Source organism: Galleria mellonella, unplaced genomic scaffold (genome assembly GCF_026898425.1).
Source record: "Galleria mellonella isolate WM207_F2 unplaced genomic scaffold, CSIRO_AGI_GalMel_v1 utg139, whole genome shotgun sequence".
Lineage (NCBI taxonomy): Eukaryota > Metazoa > Arthropoda > Insecta > Lepidoptera > Pyralidae > Galleria > Galleria mellonella.
In genome coordinates this window covers 10733822-10756422 of record NW_026441995.1, presented here as the reverse complement: position 1 = coordinate 10756422, position 22601 = coordinate 10733822, and the positions used below count along the sequence as shown (strand labels likewise).

The 22601-nt window shown below is 31.1% G+C and overlaps 1 protein-coding gene and 1 long non-coding RNA gene across 4 annotated transcripts in view; one reads left to right on the top strand and one right to left on the bottom strand.

The window, feature by feature from the left end:
- The window catches only part of LOC113512722 (uncharacterized), a 61540-nt gene that overhangs the window by 11228 nt on the left and 27711 nt on the right, over nucleotides 1-22601 (bottom strand). The window contains exon 1 of one of the 2 annotated variants that reach the window (XM_026896640.3): nucleotides 13645-13873. The exons of the other annotated variant lie outside the window; for it this stretch is intronic. The gene's annotated coding sequence lies outside the window, so the exon portion shown is untranslated. Of the gene's footprint in view, nucleotides 1-13644; nucleotides 13874-22601 lie in introns of those variants that run through there. 2 annotated transcript variants of the gene reach the window in all.
- Nucleotides 1-22601, top strand: part of LOC128202572 (uncharacterized) — a 67913-nt gene that overhangs the window by 29859 nt on the left and 15453 nt on the right. The gene's annotated exons all lie outside the window — the stretch shown is intronic.

Here is a 22601-nt window from a genome sequence, read left to right as displayed (position 1 = left end):
TTGAGTGGATATTTTTTTATATTATTAGACTACCAAAGAAATTATATTAAATTTATAAATCTGCTAGTAAAATTAGTTTAAAATAGAGTGAATTAGTTAAAAGAAAAATTAATGAACGTATATGTATAATATAATTATTATTATTACAAAGTAATATTTATTTTATTTATTATTTACTAGCGGCCCGCCCCGGCTTCGCGCGGGTACACATTACATCACATCACATTAGACACTTCTAAATTTATCAATGTTTCTCTACAATATTATGCATGTATTATACATATAAACCTTCCTTTTGAATCACTTTATCTATTAAAAAAAAAAAAACAAAAGCTGTTGCGTAGTTTTAAAGATTTAAGCATACATAGGGACGGACAAACAGCGACAGCGACTTTGTTTTATACTATGTAGTGATTGACCACATCACAAAGAATGTCTAGTACGAAAGGTGAACTTAATGTTATATTATTCTCTCCCAGTCAACCTCTGGCGATGTAATTATGTGGTGAAAAATTAAAAATTGTTGTACATAAACAGTTACAGACGAATCCATATTGACTTATAAATTATATAACACATACAATGGAGAACTATTGCACATTATGATCGTATAAATATACATACAAATATAAATAAATATAAATATATATCGTGTATGTATGATACACGATTATATACTATAATACCAATAAACAATGATAAAAATCAAAGATATTCCTAGATTTTTTTGTATATATCGTTAATAATAACGTAAAGCTTTAGTGAATTAATAATAAAAAGTTTGTACACTAAAAGGTAAATAAAAAATATAGAAAATAAGACAATTTGTACGTAATGTAATGAATTGCATTATTTATACATAGTTCAATTACATTTTGTGCCTGAATTTTGAAGGAAAGTTTTCATTACTTACAAAGACAGTGTGGCGTGGCGAACGCCCATATTAGATAGTACTCATATATATTATACTCATATTTTAACGTAAAAGGAGTAAACATATACTACTGTACCTATATATAAATACGTAGATATATTGCCAATTTAAGAGCGTTGGCACAGGACTGAAGGACACCCCCGTTTTTATCAAGGACACGAATGAATGGGCAAGGGATGAAATTGTTACATATACCTGTTGTTTCATGAGCTTACTTAATTACATGTTCATTTCCTTAATACACCATTTCTGTTTTATTAAATAAATGCGTGGTATTTAATAAGTAAGTAGGCAGTGTTGATTTGCACAATGTAATTAAGTTAATGAAAATCTCTGAATGATTTATTAAACCCTTTCTACTACTAGGTATATAAATGTAAAAGGTTGTACAGCTCTTTTGATGTTTCTAACTCAATTACAATAAAACAGTAGAATGACTTGGTGGTTAATGAAACAGATCCTGGATTAACAGATATAATAAAAGATAGATAGATAACGCTTAATTTTAAACCAATTTTAAATGCATTTTTGGCACAGCTTTAGGTGCACACATTTGGTGCATTGAATATTGATCAAACTTGAATAAACAACCAAACTACAAGGAACTCGATGTATTTTTAAATTGAGGTTAAATAATTAGGTACACCTGGTAGAGAGACCATCGCAAAAACCATTGCATATAAATGGTAGGGCGGAGCAGATCCGTCAAAAAGATTTATGTGGTTTGACCAACCGGTATAGAGTTCGTTCTTTTAGATTACGATATAGATATCTACAACAAAAAGGTAAAAGATAATTTAGTAGGTCTTTTATCAAGAAACTGTTTTCATTATTGTTCATTATCAAAATTAAACGCCTGGTACAAAGAACAAATTATATTTTATCAAACTTCCGAACTTAATAAGCTACCCCTTTTGTTCGTGTTTGGCTGTTGACGAAACCGTATTCAATTGTGTGTTAGGTAAGATTTCCTTCTACAAAAACAGTTCTCAATCTTACGGAAAGTCAAGAGTAAATCGTCGAAATATCCGTATTACTTTCAATATTTTCTATCAAAGGTTATTCAGGATATATTACTTTATTAATTGAATATTTCTATATAAAAATATTGCAATGTGACGATTTAAGTTGTCTTATTTCTTGTGGAGGTTAATGATGACATTTTAATTTTAAGGATCAGTTTCTACATCACTTAAATTGATAATCTTAATCTCTAAAGCACACCTAACTATTAATTAAATTTCTTACTAATAAGTTAGTTGTAATTGGCAGGTATTTATCAAAGTTATAGTAGATATTTAGTTACTGGTTCAGTAGTCATCGCAATGTTAGTCATAGTATACTGCTATCGGAACTACTAACTTGAAACGTGGCATCTACTTAGTTGTGAAATAGATAAGAAATAACGGCGACCCAGGTACTAAAAGATATGATCCAAACCAATCCATGCCATTATCATAACCGTAAAAATAATTCTGTCTGTCTGCGATTTTGATATTCGTAATGTGATACCTTCTTAGGACATACATAAATATATTTTAAGCAAAATGAATTTATAAAGGTATATAGAGATGCGATATATACATATATAGACGTGCGACTCGAGATTTGGAGAAAATAATGTAAAGAATGCTAAATTTAAATAAATGTGGCAAAATATTTTCTTTAGGTATTTATAATACACGGAGTTAAATTGTGCCATTCTATTGACAATACCTACTCCTTTTACGGCGAAAAAACAATATACTTTTTATATGGAGGTATTTTGTTACGACTTTCCTTGAATCCTTTCCTCTTTACCCTATTCCAAGTTATTATATTCTCTTATTTCATACTTAGCGACTTAATCGTTAAATGAAGACATTGTAACTATATCTGTCTAAGAAATGAGCGTTTTCAATATAGATTCTCCGATATTAATGTAGGACATTGTACTAGATACAATATTGCAACATTGTCTCACTGGATTGACGATGACATGTTACAGATTTCAGCAACTTTAATATAAATTGTAGTTGGTTATACTATTTTGGATAAACAAAACTAATGATAGTGAACAAATGTCAATAAACTAACAGTCTATGTTAGAATTGTAATTAAAACTAGATCACATTAGCGACATCATTTGTATCACCGTGTATCTCCACCTCAATTATTACGTGTATATCAAATTCCATAAAGATTGGGATCTAACAAACTCACTTTCATATTTATAATTAGATTAAGAATCAAGAATGCGTATATAATTTGTACATAAAAAAAACGACTTTGATTTTATCCTTTTGTGTTTAGGTAAGTTGAAAATAGAAACTACAATACCATGTGGCCCCACTTGCTTTTTGACTGGTTTACCAAATCGATTATGAGTATCAATATAAGAAATTGGAAGTATATTTTTATATATGAAAATTGCGCAGTTTCGTGGATGGAATAAATTTTTATCTACTAAGAATTATTTTATCGTATCACTCTACTTTAACTTTTGCTTTTGAAAGAAAAATTAAAAGCAGAAAGAGCAAATTGAGGGTAATAATAGTTCAAATTCGTGACTTTGCGCGCGTTAATAAGGATAAAAATATTCTTTGTGTATCTTATTACGTACAAATCTAAGAAAAAGGGTACACATTTATTCAACCGTTTCATTTCTGTATAATTGACAGTGTCAGATAACTAAATTGCTAGTTGTATCTTGTGGTTTTATTTAATATAACACGCGGGATGTCAATAGTACACAATTAAAACGCCCTTTGCTTTAATAATAAATATGATACTCGACTCGTCTATATTTCGTTAAATAAATATACTAAATACTACATGGGTTATTATCGCTTCATTGATTAATAAAATTTGATAGACATTTTTTTAATCATAGAATTGAAGTATTAGGTTTTGTTCATTATGATCAGCTCACGACAGTGTACTGCTGGATCTATGTCCATATAAAAAGGGTATAAAGCTAAAGCCTATGCTTTAGCTTAATACCCTTTTTATATGTTGCTTGAGTTGCTTGTTTTATATGTTGATTGTTTGATGTGTTTCTTTTATTATGCCGCTATATGTCATCAAGTCTAACAACAAATTACGAATCTACTTAATTTGGCAGACCATTCGCTGTAGCCTATATCAGAATGCGTGTACAAGTGAATATTCCAACATATTTCTTTTTCTTAATAAGCAATAACTTCTCGTAAATATTGTCTGTCTTCCATTTCTCTCCTAAGATATCATTTGATATACCTATTTGTCGCGTATTCATTGACTTTCGCTTATGTTTAATACTATAAAAGTAAGGAATATTTACTATTCTTATGGTTTTGCCACCCTCAGTGAATAAAAATATATTTCTTTGTCGCGACAGAGCTGCGGGATATTTCAAACAAAAACTTATTACGCCTGTGGGTGCAATTTTTTCTTCGAGATATATCAGACATATAGATAGGTGCTTGTACATACCGTCCTGAACCTATGGGTATAAAATTTTCCTTAGCGATATATTATATTATCGGATATGTATAGGTTCTATGTATGTGACGTGCGTTGGGGAAGTTTATGTTCGTCATCATCATACAGCCATTAACAGTCCACTATTGAACATAGATGTCCTCCATAAGAAGGACCATAGTCATACCATTAGTTGCCAAGCTTGGAAGGCGGATTGGCAGCCGCAGTTAGGTTTTGGTGATGTTTTAAGAGGGGCATTGCTACTCATCCCTCGACTATTAAGTTCCCTTAATCCTCTCTTACAATGAGAAAGGAAGGGGTGGCCCATTCTATGCCGGGAATTATATTCTCAGGAATCTCAGAAATCATGAAATATAGATATTCCTAGATACGCTGGAAACGAAAAGTAAAGAAAAGCCTGTTTGGACATTTTTTTATAAAACCAGGTTGCTATCTGGCAACAATCGTGGTTAATATCTGTTGAATTCCTCATGATAGGTCAACTAACCTGACTACATATTTATAATCGTGAAATTGTTGGTGAGTGGTAGTGGGGGCGGAGATAGTGCTAGAGACAAACAGTACAGTCGGAGATGAGTGGCTGTATTGTGTCGTAGTTAACTGTGAAGGTCTTGTCCTCGCTGCTGCTTTACGACTTCACAGGCTCTGCGAGCTTCAGCCGGCAGTGCCAGATTAGACTTTTATACTCTAAAAGTGTATTTCTTCGCAGTAAATATTACGAATGTAGAAAGGGGAGACTTTGTACAAAAGTCGTTTGCTTAGGCACCTTTGTCCTATTCGTTTTTCTACCGTGAAGCAGTTGTGTTTGCATGGCTGTATTTCGGTTTGAAGGGTGAGGGGCCGTGTGGCCGTGAATTTACAGGGTACAGAGAAATAACACCTACGTCCTCAGGAATGGCAACACATGGAGAATATCATGGTCGAAACAGTATACTCTGTTATGTCCATGGTACTGCTCACGTCTATAAGCGACGGTTGCCACTTCCCATCAGAAGGGTCGTCAGTTTGTTTGCTATTTAAAAAAAATGTAACAAAGATTGGCCTACAATTCGTTATTTTTACAAACGATTTCTAACAGATGAGGGTGTGATAATTGACTCGTTTAAAAAATATAAATTCTAGAATGAAAATGTGGAACATGATAAATATTCATTTCACAAATTGGTGCGATATTTTTTCCTGAATAAAGTAGGTAGGCTTACAACACCGCTGCCGAAACCGGTGCAAATGGATCTTTAAATAAATGAACCCTGAAATTAGACCTCCTTTTAAAAGCGGCATAGACAATCCAAATCTGTAAAATTGGTATAGCTAAAATAATAATCGAGTGAAAACAATATCATTATTAGAGATGCAAATTGGTTTTGAGTATCGTAAAATTATGAATACTCTCAATGTTTGTATGTTAATATTATGATAATTAATATCGAATCTGATTACATTTGAATATCAAAGTTGAACATCAATTAGTTTATCTAAGCAAGATTTATATAGTTGGTGTTAATTTGTAAAGTAAATAAATTTATACTTAGATAAAAATAAATATATACCTGTCCTTACGATTATAATCATTAGATGAATTGCAAAATAATGACGAGAATAGAAACTCAGACATAAATTGTTATACAAATTTAGCTAAATTGAGACACACTTTGCAGACAGTTTCGAAAATTCACACTCTAACAACATAAAATTATTATAAAGGTAATAACAATGACTGATTGAATAAAACTAATCACTCGATTACTCGTACTTATTAGTTCATTGGAACATAATAAAAACAAATTATGCATGGATGAGTCAACAAATGAAAAAAGGAAAACAATGGATGCATGAATTTTTATTCTTAAATGCGAAAAAATATACGTTGGCAAATGATGTACGATGAAGAATACTTTTAGAAGGCTCATTTTTCATCTTGGCTTTACTAATTAGTTAAATCTCCGTTTTGCCATTTTGTCTAAAGTTTCCAACTGGTTAAATTAGATAATTCGAGAATAATTAATTTTTTGTTATGAAAACTAAAAGATAATTTGTTTTTTTTTTTTTGTACTTTCGTTTAAATTAAATGTTTCGAATAAAATTTTCTTTGGTTAAATATGTAGAAAAAAAATATAATTATAAAGTACTACACAGCTCTTTCAAAAAGGAGGAATATCTCAATTCGCGCGTTTTTTTAATGCGATATCTTCACTAATTGTAATCAATTTTACGAGTAATAAATGTGATATCTTCACCAATTCTAAACCGATTTTAATAACTGTTTTGTGATTCATAATGATTGTAAGTAGTAGGTACATAAATTTAATACTTTTAGAGCTACTTATTGTAGTTTCGGTAAAAATAATTTCTTTATATGTTATATGAACAAATAACTATAAGAAATTCATTTTTATGTTGTCTAAAAAACTGCCTACTGCTGCTTCTTCTATTAATAATACATTTAACGGTAATAGTATAATAACCATATTACTTGTCTATATACTAGTAAATGCCCGCTCTACCTGTGAGTGTGATAAGAGGCAAATCAGAATATTATAATTAAAGTCTCCCGAATATTATACTACAGTAGCTAAGCTGGCTGCCAAACGTAGCAACTACAAGTATAAACCCCAATGATGAACACTAATCCCAAATCGATCTTATTGCGAGGCATCGATATTCATGACCATGATCATCATAGCAATCTCAAAGAAATTTGTAAGGAATCAACAGAGAATGCAAGTGGCTCGTGACCATTTTTTAATGAGACAAAATGGAATAGATACCCCGCTTGCACTATCGGTATACGCAGGCAAGGCACCACTGAGTGATGACAGGTGAAGATGTAAGCGGGTCAGTTGGCCCATTGTGATGAATTAAACATAAATTAACCACAATGGTTTCCATTTTAAATTGCTTGGAGGTAAACCTAATAACCTAAAAAGTACATTGCTAGCAACAAGGCTGTTGGATCCCACTAATAATAAATCCCATCCCCCTGGCTAAAGACACTTCCTCTTGTAACAGTCTAGTATGAAGCATTTATGTTCAACAGTAGACAATTAACGGCTAAAATGAATGATCGAAAAAGCTTAGAACAGCAGCTATAATTCGGTAATTTAATTTAATGCGTCTTAAAAAAGTAATTTCTTTTCATTATTCTATCAAAAATAAATAATCATAGATAAAATCACCGGATATTGCGACGACATATTTGAATACCCAAACTGATGGATTAAGGAAATATTATAGCTTCAGCGAAAAACGTTTCGACATTATATATTTCCTTGAAAATATTTATGTCGTCGTTGACGGAACATCCACGTTCTACAGATAAGAGGGCCTCGTTAATCGTCAAAATACGACCCGCAAAAAAATTGAGATATTCCGTTCATAAAATCGTTTAAATATTTTACTAAGGACAATTGTTATGAGCACATCTAAATCGATCTTGTTTGGGTATAATATTATCTTTTTGTTAGATACGATTTCCGTGTAGTCCTGTATAATTGTAATGATTTCATTTATTTGGAATCTATTTCACAGTTTCACGTAAAATACGCTGAATTTATTTGTATACTTATGTTCTTTTTATTTCGGACATTTAACCCTCTGGTCGGGTATCCCACGATTTCCGCGTGAAATATCTACTAGTTTAATTTTACGCATTCCGCGATTTCGACGTGCTCGCATTTTTTATGTCTGTTGACGTTGTTATCCCGTGATGTTTGTTTTGGTAGAATGATATTGTTTCTCAGAATATCGCTAGACGGCTAAATACTCGTACTGCTATTTGTTGTCAAAGGGTGTGTTTTATTGTTGTGAAAAAAATACGCGATCAGAGGGTTAATTGTAACCTCTTTTTTATTATAGACTAGCTTTATTCCATAGGTTTGCCCGCATGAATCAATATATAAAGTATTCTACATGTTAAGTTTTCGAGAGTTCTGTCCAACGTCTTACGCGCAAACTCGACGACTTCTAGCCACCGGAACAAGCTGGCTTCCGAAAGGGCTTTAGCACCATAGTCTATATACATACGCTACGGCAGATTATACAGAAGACTGAAGAGTATAATCTGCCACTATGTCTGGCGTTTGTGGACTATGAGAAAGCCTTTGATTCGGTCGAGACATGGACAGTACTACAGTCTCTCCAGCTGTGCCAGATTGACTATAGGTATATCGTGTTGAAGTGTATGTACAGTAAGGCTACGATGTCTATCCGAGTACAGAATCAGATTATAAAATGCATCCCAAGGCTTTTTAATTTTTTGTAAAATAAAATTTTGCATCATTTATCCTTTTAAAATAGAAATACATTATTATCAAATTTGTACAAGTCCTTAGAACTATATTTATTTATTAGAGTTCTGTTATCGTGGTTATAAGTAAGTATATACCGGTAACCTGTAACCTGTGAGTAAAGAGCATTAGTTTGAAACCACGTTTGAGTTACTATTAGTTTCAAACTAAACATGGTAAGTTATCGTCGATAGCTGTTCTGGTTCTAATGACTATCGATCTTGAAATAATGTACCTACTACAAGTGTACGGGGGGAAAGGGATTGTTAGTAATGGAGATTGAGAATCCCATTGCTAGCAATATATCCAATCAGGTCGACCTCCTCGCGGTTCCCCCTGGAAACTATAATGATTAATTCCTGATGAATTCATCATGATGGGTTAACTGGTCTGTTTTCATCCTCATCGATCACCCTTCACTGGTGCCCCGCCAGCGTATCCCGTTAGCGCAGGCGGGGTTACTATTTCATTTTCTACCAATAAAAAAAATCTACAAGTGTACTTACATGCAAACTGTCGACGTAGATGAGAAACTCTTTGTTCGAAGATACCTATATTTTTCATCTGAATTCTCAACCGACTTTAAAAAGAAGAAGTTGTATTTTTTTGTTACCTCATAACTCTTTGAAATTTGATCAAAATCGGTTCAGTAGTTTACTTTTTGAAATTGAAATCTTTTTGGGGAACATAATCTTAACTATCTCAGATAATTATTATATAAATGTCGTAACTTTAGATAAATAACTCCATATATGTCGATTATTTTTTTAGATAATGATGGTGGCCATTAGGTTACAGTCGCTAGATAGGAAGCGGTTACCTTGTAGACCGCTGTGACATCAGGGATGTCACGTACTCGACCGTTGTTTCTGACCCTGTAATAAAACCTTTCAACGCCCGTTTTGAAATAACTCATCCTTTCAGTTGAAAAATTTTATTCAGTTCAACTTGACATCGAAAATTTGAAAAATAAATACATATTAGGTACCTTTCTAATACAAAAATGTAAACATTTAAACATATCGAAATTATTGTTTTTATATTGATGAATAATTTCCATTAATTATAAAACTTTAACGATTTCATTTTTTTTTCACGACACACACACCCACACACACTCATACACACTACCAACTACAAATTTATGGTGTATGTATATGCATATTTTTTCCTCTTTTTCTCAATAGCAACCGGTCGCTATTTTTACGACCATTTCTGCCTGTGTCAGGTATAAGAAGCTTGTAACTTGAAAATTAAGTAAAATTCAAACAAGTAATTTTCAAAGCGCATCATAATCATAAACGATTACGCATTGTCCCGTCCCGTATTCATCTATATTTAAACTACAACTCTTCAATTTAAACTAAATGTTTACTGTTCCCGTCATTTTTTTTTTATTTGTTTATGCATAATTTATTTTCATGAATACTTCTTTTTATAAACATTCCATCTACCGTCTGAATATTGCCTTTTCTAAATGGAAACGTACTTAGGTAGTCAAGTATGCACTCGACCGACTTACATATTAATTTCTCTCTGCAGAAATCTGCTTACACACTATTATGCATCTCTTCAGTGTGTCCGAAATAATTATAGCTTTATTTACCATCTATTAATTTTCAAAAAAGAGAAGATTCTCAAGTTGACGGTGTATTTTATTGTGTACATTACATGATACCTACCCTAATTCTATACTGTTTTTAAAAGAGCAATAAAAAATCAAAAGTAGTAACTTCATAAGGTCGTAAGTTATTTATGGCTATTTTTATGCTTAGTGTAATATACACTCAAATATACCATGTTTGAAAATAAATTTCCATTCGTTGCAAATTTTGTCAAAAGAACCAATTCTCTACAATGGTACTACAAACACCTCTAATAAAGAACAAAAATAGTATTTTTTTTATGGCGGCAACATTTACTTTCGCTCATTTTTTATGAGCAACCCTACGTTGTTGTGTTGAAAAGAAAAAAAACTTCCGTTTGGAGTAAATTTTATATAAAATCGCAATGAGGGTAAATTTGCGAAAATTATCATACCTAATTTTACATGGCAACCTTACATCCATCACAGTATTCCAATGCAGTTACATTCACCTAAAAGTTTTATACATGCAATTTGTCACCAAAAATAAATTTTGCTAAACTTAATTAAAGGTAATGACAGCCATTTGTTGCTACGCAACATGACTGCATTGTATTAAATTTTTCCTCGTCTTTCATTTAAACCAAAGTTCATTAAAAAGCTTTATACCTACAATAGTCAGCAATGAGATCTTATTTATGTAAACCCAGTACTGCCTAGTTTTGGCACAGTAGTCATCTAATGTAAATTAATACTTTGTTAGCAGAATAGGTAATAGTGTTTCTATAAAGTTTGTCATATCGTCAGGCAAGTCATATTGTCATATTTCAATTAATTATTTAATTAATATATTCATAATAACTTCAGATGTGTTATATGCACGTTGTTGTAGTTGATAGATTCTTTTTGAAAAGCCCCACATTGTAGTTTCTATGGAACATCTCGGCTATAGAAAAAAAATTTCACGGTTCTTAAAACTTGTTTTTTTTTTTGTATAATATGCTCCTGGGCTTCACTCTTATAAATTTGCGAGCTAAATGCTCTGGCTTTCCTTGCAAAAGGTTAAAATACTAACGAAATTAATACAATATCATGTTTTTGGTAAGGCAAAAGCATCGAGTAGGTTGAAAGAGGTTTTAACTTTAAATCCCTAAAAGATATATATATATATATATATATATATATATATATATATATATATATATATATATATGTATAATTTCTTTCACAAAATAACAACAATAAATTTTACAGCTATATAGGTTACAATTTAAAACAATCTTTGTGAGAGACTGGTGTCGGTACTAGAATAACCCGTCTTACAGATCATTATTATCTAAACAATTACTTGGAATAAACAAAAAAAGGTAAAAGTAAAGGACGGCACTAAACTCCTTTTATGTAAACACGTAATAGCAGTAGAGAGTCTGAAAATAAATTGTATATTTAGACTGGATGACTTGTGAACTTACACAGTAAACAAAACAAATTATTCGACTAGAATTATTTTAAATTATTAATATTAGAATTATTTTGTTAATAATATCGCAAAATAACACTCCAGTAAAATATTAACAAAACAAGTTTTATTCATGAAGATGAATATAAATTGCTGATTAAAGTACAGTACAGTATCACACGACACACAATATCTTTAAATATTGTGTGGTGTTTTAATTTTTTTTTTATCATTAGAGTTTAATTTTAGCTCAAATATAATATAGGTATATTGTTGAGTATATATATATATTGTTAGAACTCCTATCAGATTATAAAATTGCTTCTCTCCATCCAAAGGTTGTCTAGTAGAGATTGTTTATAGCGATAAGACCGTCCGTTGTACTTATCTTTTGTAATTCTCTTTATTTAGTTACATTAAGATATTCAGATTACTTAAGTTGAAATATTAAGATATTATCTGAGTTGACAATAAAGAGATATATCCGAGCTATGTACATTGAGTACTTGAGTAGGTACCTATCAGGCACTCAACTCAGTCTATCTAGGTAAATCAGTCTGCCTGAGTACATCACTAATCGCGCATATAAAAGCATAAAACATCGGGAGTTGTGGTATTATTCTATTTAATGTATATGTAGTAAAAATATATGTAACGATACATAATGGAAGGGTAGAGTAGCGGTTGCTTTCCATTAAGTAGATCGTTCAGCTTGTTTATGATTGTTAGATAGTTAATAAGGATCTGAAATGAATTACATCAGTATGAATTATTTATAAGAATGAATGAATAATTTTTTTTGTACGTTACCTTTTTACGACTAAGCTAACTCAAAGTATTTATTAACGAAATATGATAAATAGTTTATGTAGGCAATAAAGGAAACTATGAATGGAAATTGCAAATAATGTGTATTAATCAAGGAAACTTAGAAAATTAGAGTCGAAAGAATAATAGAAAGCATATCTTTCTATTATTCCGAATTTGGTAGACAATAATATAAAAACTATAAACAATAAATGGAGCCTATACTCCACAGTTTCCTCAAAAAGTGGATGTGACAGTTACAAAAAACCCGAATTAAATTTCGCCAGCTTTGACGGTGCATTTATTTTATGGTCTCGTCACGTAGACTATTAAAGCTCTCCCACAATAAAGACGATTCTAACCACAACCCTTTTCTTAAAATCCATTAAGTCATTTAGACCCCAAAGATTTGGATGAATAGATACATCCGCCATATAGGTGCTTGATTGCTGTTCTAAGTTTTTAATAAAAACTTATAATTACGTATAATATACGTTTTATAAATTGCACGTTTTACATTACAAGATTCAAAAATAATTTCAATATTTAAATGTGATAGTTTATAATAAAAAATGCAATTAATAGAATAAAATTATGATAAAATATAACTAGGCTCGTTACCGTAAACAGAATATTTCTTTTAAATTCTATGAACAAAAAAAATGTAAACAATCAAGTATATGATTTTATATTATTATATGCTATGGTATATACATATACGTATAAAATTTTTGAAATTTTTATTAGCTGTTTGTATTCTACATGCTAAAAGCTATACGCAATCTATATCAAAATTCGTTCATCGAATTGTAATGAAATTTTGGTTTGGTCAAAACCTCTTTACCTGCATAAAAATACCTACCTAAGATAGTACTTATTAAAGTATCCCATTTTCGCAAGAAATACAAAAGCTGGTTCGATCTATTATTAAGCAGAAAGTACATTTATATTTTATGAATTTAAATGAAAGTTGGTATACTAATTAATGTCTTCCTTTAGAATAATACGAGTATTTACGATTAAAATTAAGACAGACGAATTTACAGCAACAGTTAGTATTTAATAAAATAGTTCAATTACACACTTTAGATGAAATTAAAAAAGGAAATACCATTAAGAATTTTTGAGCAAATTCTTCAGTTGACGGCATAATCCCGAATGATCGTAAAACAGTCATTACATGAACACTGGGCAGGTACACAATCACTTTGCCGATTAGGGCCCATCAATCGCAACGATTCGCCGTCATTGTTCCGAGAAGTTCGACTAAACGGAATTCAGGTGTAGGGTAGAACAGCGTCCAACCGACGCGCGCTCTGAGAGGGCACTGCTGACGCGACCTGACTCCCAGCACTCCCGGGAGTAGCCTGCCGCGCCCCTCATGCTCCCTACGATTCGTGAAAATTCCTACTATTTTCACAAATATTTCCATGTTCGCGACCACTTAACTTTTATATCTGGAACTGTTGTACGCGGATTTTGGAAACAATTCAAATGAGGTTTACGATATTTGGAAATGTCACATACATTTCCAAATGTAATTTACATGTTTATACATAGATTATAACACAAATTAATTATCTTCAAAGCTGTGTCTATTGGTAATTAAACAATGTTATGTTATAAGATATTAATATAGAATGTTAATATTAAGATTGCTTAGGGAGAAGGCCGCCTTTTGTATTATTTTTCATTAAAATTAACTGTATAAATGATGCAATTATACATTTAATTTTGATGAGAAGTGTAAAGTAAACACATAAAAAGTGTAAAAGGAATAAATATGTGTAGTTATAAATAGAAAATATTTATTTATAATCTTTTATAATCTAGTAGCTACATGCAGTGGCATACAGCTACTCGCATATTAATTTAGGTCATGATGGTTCCTAAAGGTATACTAAGTTACATTTAAATCTATTCAGTTGTTTAAATTCCTAACTTTCATAATTATAATATTAGTAGAATCTACTAAAATAAATTTATGACTTCACCAGTGCCAAACCTTTGCCATTAGAAAACTGTAACAGAATTTAAAGTTTTTAGGTTAGAAATTTTTCTTTATCTACTTATGTAAAAAATTATGTAATTCTATCCCTCTAAATATATTTTGCATCACGAGGCCTGTATAACTTAACTATCCTTTTCCTATCCCTTCTAAATCTGTTGTACATAAATCTTACAGACGGGTAGGTAAGTTAAAGACAATGTTTAAGTCACGTCTCCATAATAGACAACACAAGGGAGTAACAATACGAGACATGGCATTATATAGTTTCGTCAAGCTTCTCTGTGCTTGTTAGAAGTTATGTTGTGCTACTTCACATAAATATGATAGCAAGCTGTTCTCTTTTACAGCATAAATACATATATAAGTAAGCACAATTTAAGTACAGATTCACTGTTTATAATCTGATACTTTATTGCAATTTATAATTTAACGTATGAACGATGTTAAATTAATACAAACCTATCTCAATATTAAATAAAAATCTTGTATACCATCTACCACATTCGTTCACGCTAATCTCCGAAACCGCTCAACTTATTTTAATAAAATTTTACGAATGTGTACTGTTCGCTCCAACTTAAGATGTAGGTTTATTTTTATTCCGATAAGAAAAAATGGTGGCGATAAGAGGGCAAAATATCCTTTGCCGGAGTTAACTCGACTGTAGTAGCCTACTACTATAAATATGAGGTACATACATACATGTAGCCATATGAATGAAACAAGTATTGTATTTTTGGCGGATTTCAAAGAAAACCACTCTACATATTTTATATTTGGTTAAATTTCACCTGAGTAGAAAATCGCTAATGTTATATAGAAAAGAGAGGATAAAAATAGTAAGTAAATTTAATAAAAAAAAAAACAAGCGAATAATAGAAATACAAAAACAAATCCAATACGCATATGATAATGTCATTTTTAAAGAGATTTTTTCAGTCAGTGAGGGGAGACATCTTATCCAATATATTAAAATATATATACATTTTAATGTATGAGATGCGATTTTAATTTATAGAAAATAGAGATGGGAATTAAAGTATTTCATTTTCCACAATTTTTTTAAGCAATTGGATATCCAAAGGGCGTATCGGCTATTTGTAAATTGTTTGGCCATGATGCTTTAAATAAAATACCTAAAATTTATTTAACTTTTTTAACTTTGACTGAAGCATTAGGAATAGAATCGCTTGTTATTTGTCTAGCATCTAAATTGCGACGCTTAACGTGCCCATTCTGGGCAAAACTTTGAGACGATTTATTTATTATACCTATTTACAAATAAAATATGAAATGTTATTGTGGACAATGGGATAAGTTGAATTTGACAGCGTTATTTACTCACTGATATTGGGCAGCTTTCACACATCTATGGAATGAAATAAACAATCTATCACTAATTGATTTTTTGTTATTTAGTATTTCAATCAAAATTACGAGTAAAATAAAAAAAAAAAACCAAATATAATTCACCAACTTTCACAAACACTCAAATTTATAAGAATACTATAGCAAACATACCTTTATGTCATCGTCAATAGGTATCTAACACAAAAATATAATGTGACTAAAACTAGGTTACTTTCAATTTTAATACAGCTGCTCTTTGTAATAAAATGAGGGTAATTATATTTTACCGAAATGACTTTCATATAAACCAAATTAAGGGGACAAGTTCGAACTCTGGAAATTCAATTTTAACAGCAGAACTTTCGTAAATTTAGACTAACTTCACAAGGAGTAATTTCTCAACAATATGTAAGTACTATAAGCAAATTTATTACAGCTGTATATTATATATTATTCATATTTATACAAGTAGCAACTTATTTATGTTCTTATGTGCGAGATAGTTTAGAAAATTTAGCGGCTAAGAAACAACAAACTTACATTACGAGAACTTCTATATATATGTCCAAATAGGTAGTAAATATGTAAAGTGAAATCAGAGTTATTTTTATGTACTTATTTTAACTTTTAATTTATTTATTCTTTACATTATGTTATCGTATCTAAAACAAACAAAAATAATTTGTTTTATATAATCTATTTATGCTACTTTGTGTCTTTACACAAATCCTTCGCATTCTTCGGATCGTAAAAAATTCAATGCATCAAGGTTTATAAAGATCTCGGAAATCCATGAATATTTATACGTAAACACAAGATGGGATGGAAATATGTCTCTGTCCAGCTGATGGTCACATAAAAAGAAACTTGCAAATCAGCCAAATCGGACTCTTAAAACACTTTTTTTTTTCAATAAAATTAGATAGTCTAAAGCAAATACGGTTTAATTTTATATATATATAACTTTATATATATAATTTTGTATATAATCTGCGTTTTGATATAATCTGGGAATTGTTGATTCAATACTTGTACTTTTTAACGCTTAGTGGAAAGTAAACAGATACGCCTGTAAACAGACCCTGCATTCAGGTTCTGTTTACAGGAGTATCTGTTTACAATACAATACTTCTCGTATACCATTGTATACGAGAAGTATTGTATTGTAAAATCTTTATTGTACATAATTTACATTGGACACATTAAAAAATTTAATATACAATAGAGGACTTATCCCATAGAAGGATCTCTTACAGTCAACCTTTGAGAAGCTAGAAGAAAATTATAGAATTTTCAAGGGTAAAAGTCTTATATAATAGTATACAATATTACGTTAGGTTTATAGAAGTACAAACTTAGATTACTAATAAAAAATATGTGGGCAGTGTGTTCCCGGTATAAAATAAACCATCCCTTCCTTTCCCGTGGATGCCATAAGAGATGATTAAGAAAACTTAATGGTCGAGGTATGGGTAACAGAACCCTCCTAAAACATCACTTTTTTCCGTTAAGAAGGACAGAGTTGGCCAAGCGAGCCCCTCTCTCTCTCTTGCATTGAAATTAATTACCAATGTTTCGAACCAGTATAATATATTAAGCATTATATTAATTTTATATTAATAGCAAATGCATTAAGTATTTGCCTCCAACTTGCTTATGTTTAGACATTTAAGATATAAATGTTAGGTATTTCTATTATTATTGTATGTTTGTATAATGCTTTCCTGGGTAAGCGTATTGGGAGACTGTAAAGCTTATCCCTACTGGGTGATCAAATAAATATATAAATCACCAAAACCTAATTGCGGGTTTTAACCCATAAAACCTCCCAATAGGGGAAGGTCTATGTTCAGCAGTGGACAGTTAACGGCTGATATGATGATGATATGATGATCCTTACCAACAAATAATACGAGAAAACGATTTTCTCAATTTTACGGAACAAAAAATTAGTTGAAATTAAATATTGAAATAAGTATTATTATTTGATTTATAGATAGGTGTATTCAAATCTTGATAGAATCTTGACGGACTTTAACATAATTATTGTTTTATCTATAGGGACGCCCCGCACGTCATAAGTTATAGACGTCACTCTAAATCCAATACAGCGTTTCAAAATGTAATTAATGTCTAAATTCATCATTCACATTAACGTTGATATAAACTCAGAATACGTCAAATATGATTATAACTGTTGTTTGTTAGTGTATTTTTTATATATTTATTGAATTATTGTATAGAGTACCTCATACGATAACAGTAGATGTATGCGAAGCATGTTGATAAAGCATTGGTCGTTATTCAGGCAGTAAAGAAAAGATATGCGAGTGCTATTAAGTCGGCGCCACATTCATGGCGAATTGAAACCAGTCTAGTTGCAGAACAAAGAACTAGAAGAATTATAGTAGGCTATAAATAAATCTATGTACAAGTACTCTGAACAGTAAAATCTCGATATCCTATAAATTTCTAGTAAAATAAGTGTGCTGCAGTTACAAATCCTACAATTCCAGTTAGATGGCTAACAGTCTATCTACAGTTCACTACATGAATTTTTTATTAGGGGACCTTCGTGACCTCGTGTAACGAGGGCCTTAAAGCTTGAACTTTAGTAGACAATGCACAGTAGTAGTTACTCGTATTACTGTATGTTTATGTTTTTCTATAATTCGACACTAGCCGAGAGTGCCAAGTATATCATAGCTTAAGTATACGCATATACTAGTAACTGCGTTATATGAGTTAGCTAGATTAAAGTAGGTCGATACGTTCCGTCAGACATTACATATGTAGGGAACCCATGGATTTATATATACTTACTATTAATCAAAATGTCGCGAAATGGACAAAGGCGTGAAAATACATTTCTCCTCAAAGTTACCTTCGGTATGAAGAATGACAGAATGTCACAGTAAGAAATAGAATTCAAACAACCTTAGTTCCAAAATACTATTATTATTTATTTGTCTATTTAGTGTTACAGTATTAAATGATGAAGAGGGGACGAGCTTGTCCTCTTAAAAATGCACATATGTATGTACTGATTTCACATATACATCTTGTCCATAGTAATTGTATAAATTTGCAGTTTGTAAATATAATTACTTCCAGTTAAGCAAATCTTACTAACCCTATATATTATAAGTAAAGTATAATGCACTTGAAAGATATTTAAGTACAATTTACATGATCACTCATATACCTATCTTGTAAGAGCAATAGAAGCCAAATGATTCTTTTTAATTTTGTCTTAACATTTGTTGCTTGACATCATATAAAAACTACTGCACCATATTAAATGCGGTATTTACAATTATACTAAAATTTAGAATTAATAAATAAATATTCTCTCTGTTTATTTTAATAAGACGCTTACAAATATGATGTTTCATTTCTATATAAGTACTTATCCTTTTGTAAATGTAACTGTATGGTATACTGTGATAGTATAGAGCTACATTTGCTTACCCATTTAATTTCATTCGTACATCTCAACATCTTTCAAATTAACTACTACCGTTAAACGGATTTAATATCATCATTCGTACATAACAGAAATTTACCCATCCATTTATTTCAGTCTCAGATAAACAATTTCTCAACTTTTGATTAATATCTGCGCATATTATTATAACTTTCACCCGTTTACTTAATTCCCTTTTAGAAGCGTAATTTTAAAGTCGAAGTTTAGTACCAAATTAAGTTAATCGGTATATAAAAAATAACTTACATAACATAATCTATACGTACATGAATAAAATGTTTGAAAACAGTGCTGTCGTTTCAATTTTATGCTGCCGGCTGAATTTCTTCCACTTCAATTGTTTTTTTTTTTATTGGATACGTGTTTCAATAAAATAACGTTTTTTAATATTTCTTTGAAAACAAGTAAATATACTCATCATGCCCCTAATGGGGTAGTCAGAAGCATTTGTCTAATGTTACTGTTGAATGTAACACTCGACGTGTCCACATGTGGCCAAGCCTATTAGAATCTAAGAGGGCAATACACGAATCTACCATCTTCTCACGAATTAATTTGGTTTTTGCTTTAATTTTTATAGGTACTAGCTTTTAACCGCTACTTTTTCCGCATGACCGGCATATGTTCACTGATCAGGTGGCCTATGTCCTTCTCCATCCCGTATACTACGAATATACCAAACACAGTGAATCGTTCAGTCGTTAACGTACTAATAAAAAGCAACAAATAAACAAACAAATAAACTCACTTATACATTATATATATTAGTAAGGATAAGATTTAATTACTATAATTTTTTTTTTTTTTTATAAAACTTAGAATGGCAAACAAGCTGACGGCCCACCTGATGGAAAGTGGTAACCGTCGCCTATAGACATGAGCAGTACCATGGACATAACAGAGTATACTGTTTCGCCCATGATACCCCCATGCGTTGCCATTCCTGAGGACTCAGGTGTTATTCCTCTGTACCCAGTAAATTCACGCCATATCCCACCCTTCAAACCGAAACACAGTTATGCAAACACAACTGCTTCACGGTTGAAACACGAATGGGACAGAGGTACCCAAGCAATCGACTTTTGTACAAAGTCTCCCTCTGGTACTATAAATGTAATAGTCATCTAAATATTCTCCTTCATTCTCAGATATTACTTATTCAATAAATAAAATTTTATCTTGTGACAAAATTCGCAGTACATTTTCTAGTAGTTAAGTATTGACCGGTCGACCTGATTCGACCTCTAACCGTGAAATTCCTTCGATACGTCGGACAGCTCTGCCGTTCCGTTCGGATTTATATGGATCGTCATCTCATCTTCCATCAATAATTTAGCATTTTCAGAGATTATTCTACCATTGTATTATTATTTTAATAATTTCACTTTTGATACATAACAATGTCTCTACAAAATGACAAAATGGTATTTAACCCCAGAACTAACCTTTTGCAAACAAGATATAATTGATTACAGTATTGATCACCTTATTTTAACAAATGAAACTCTGAGCATAATAGGTATAATGTAATGCCATTCACGTAGCTAATGTCGTCGGTTAGTTAGCGACAATCTACTGATCAATAATTATGACTATATATTATATCTCGCTATGTTGTTTACTCGTATAATAACTGAGAGACAATGCGTTTCAGATGGTATAATGTAAAACTTTTTAGTATGATGGATTTATTTTTAATTATTAAAGTGTGATTTTGCGTCCCATAAACATCAGAGATTAAAAATTTTATCTAATGTAGTAGTCTACTAATTAGGTCGAAGTTGATTTTTCAATGATTTTCTAAGTATTTATTTTATAAGTTCATGTCAGATTCAGAAAGACGGGAATGGTTAAACTTGCTAGTTATTGTAACTTCCATATTAGAGAGAGCGTGAAGTGAAGAATATATATATACTGTTTATACAGAGTTAAATTATTATTACAAATACAGCCCTTAAAAGAGAGGTCATTGTCATCATGATACAATATATAATGTGGATATGTTTACTGATCGGGATAAAAATATAAAAAAAAGAAAAAATATAAATATAAGATTGCATTATAATAATTTAATATTTAAAAGAACCATGTAAAAGGAATATGTATCTTATCCAACGTAATTCCCCGAACACTTGGTAACTCAATTATCAAAGGCATCCTGCCGAGATATACGATACGCAATAGCGTATCTCATATCTCGCTCTAACTTACTAGGTAACTACACAAGTTCTATACTCTTGGTAATTGTTATTATTATGTTTAAAGAATTATTTCATAATTTAAGATTTTGTCCCACGAAGGAAACTAATTTCAATCTTGACAAAATTAGTACAGCCTCAACACCACAATTTATCGTTTTGATTAAAAAAAAATAATTATCAGAATAATTTGGGAATTAACGTAACATACACACTAAAAATGGACGAATTAAGAACCTCCTCTATTTTTAAGTCGCTTAAAAATTTAGAGTTGGTACATCGTAAGAAGAATTAGGGTCACGGCAATGCCCCCGCCAAGAAGAAAACGGTCGTCCAATCCTTTTCTCAAAATTAATCACGGCACATTTGACACCCTGTAACTTGATAGGAGATAAAGCAAGAAATTTTAATTTTTAATGATCAGGAGGCCATATTATAATTATTTCTGATGGGATTAAATTTTAGTAAGAAAACAAAAACAGGTGTACGAAGTGGAACATGATTATTTCAGTCTCTCGGTTATTGAATTTTATGTGATGTTATATTTAACATCAAATAAAATTCAATAACATACTTTTATTTTTATACAACTTAGAATGGCAAACAAGCTGACGGCCCACCTGATGGAAAGTGGTAACCGTCGCCTATAGACATGAGCAGTACCTTGGACATAACAGACTGTACTGTTTCGCCCATAATACCCTTCATGCGTTATCATTCCTGAGGACTCAGGTGTTATTCCTCTGTACCCAGTAAATTCACGCCACACAATTCACTTAAATATATAATACTACTACTACTACCGTAATTGTGATTGATGTTAGTTTAAAAGATTTTCGTTGATTCAACATAGTGGTCATTGAATGTATGGCATGGTGATCGAAATAGGCGGAAAATGTTAAAATTGGCGATTTTCCGAAGAATGAAACTAAAATTAAAATACTTGATGCTGGCACAAATGGTCGTAAAAATAAAGACCGATTGCCATTGATGAAAAGAAAAGATAAAGCACAAACAAATAT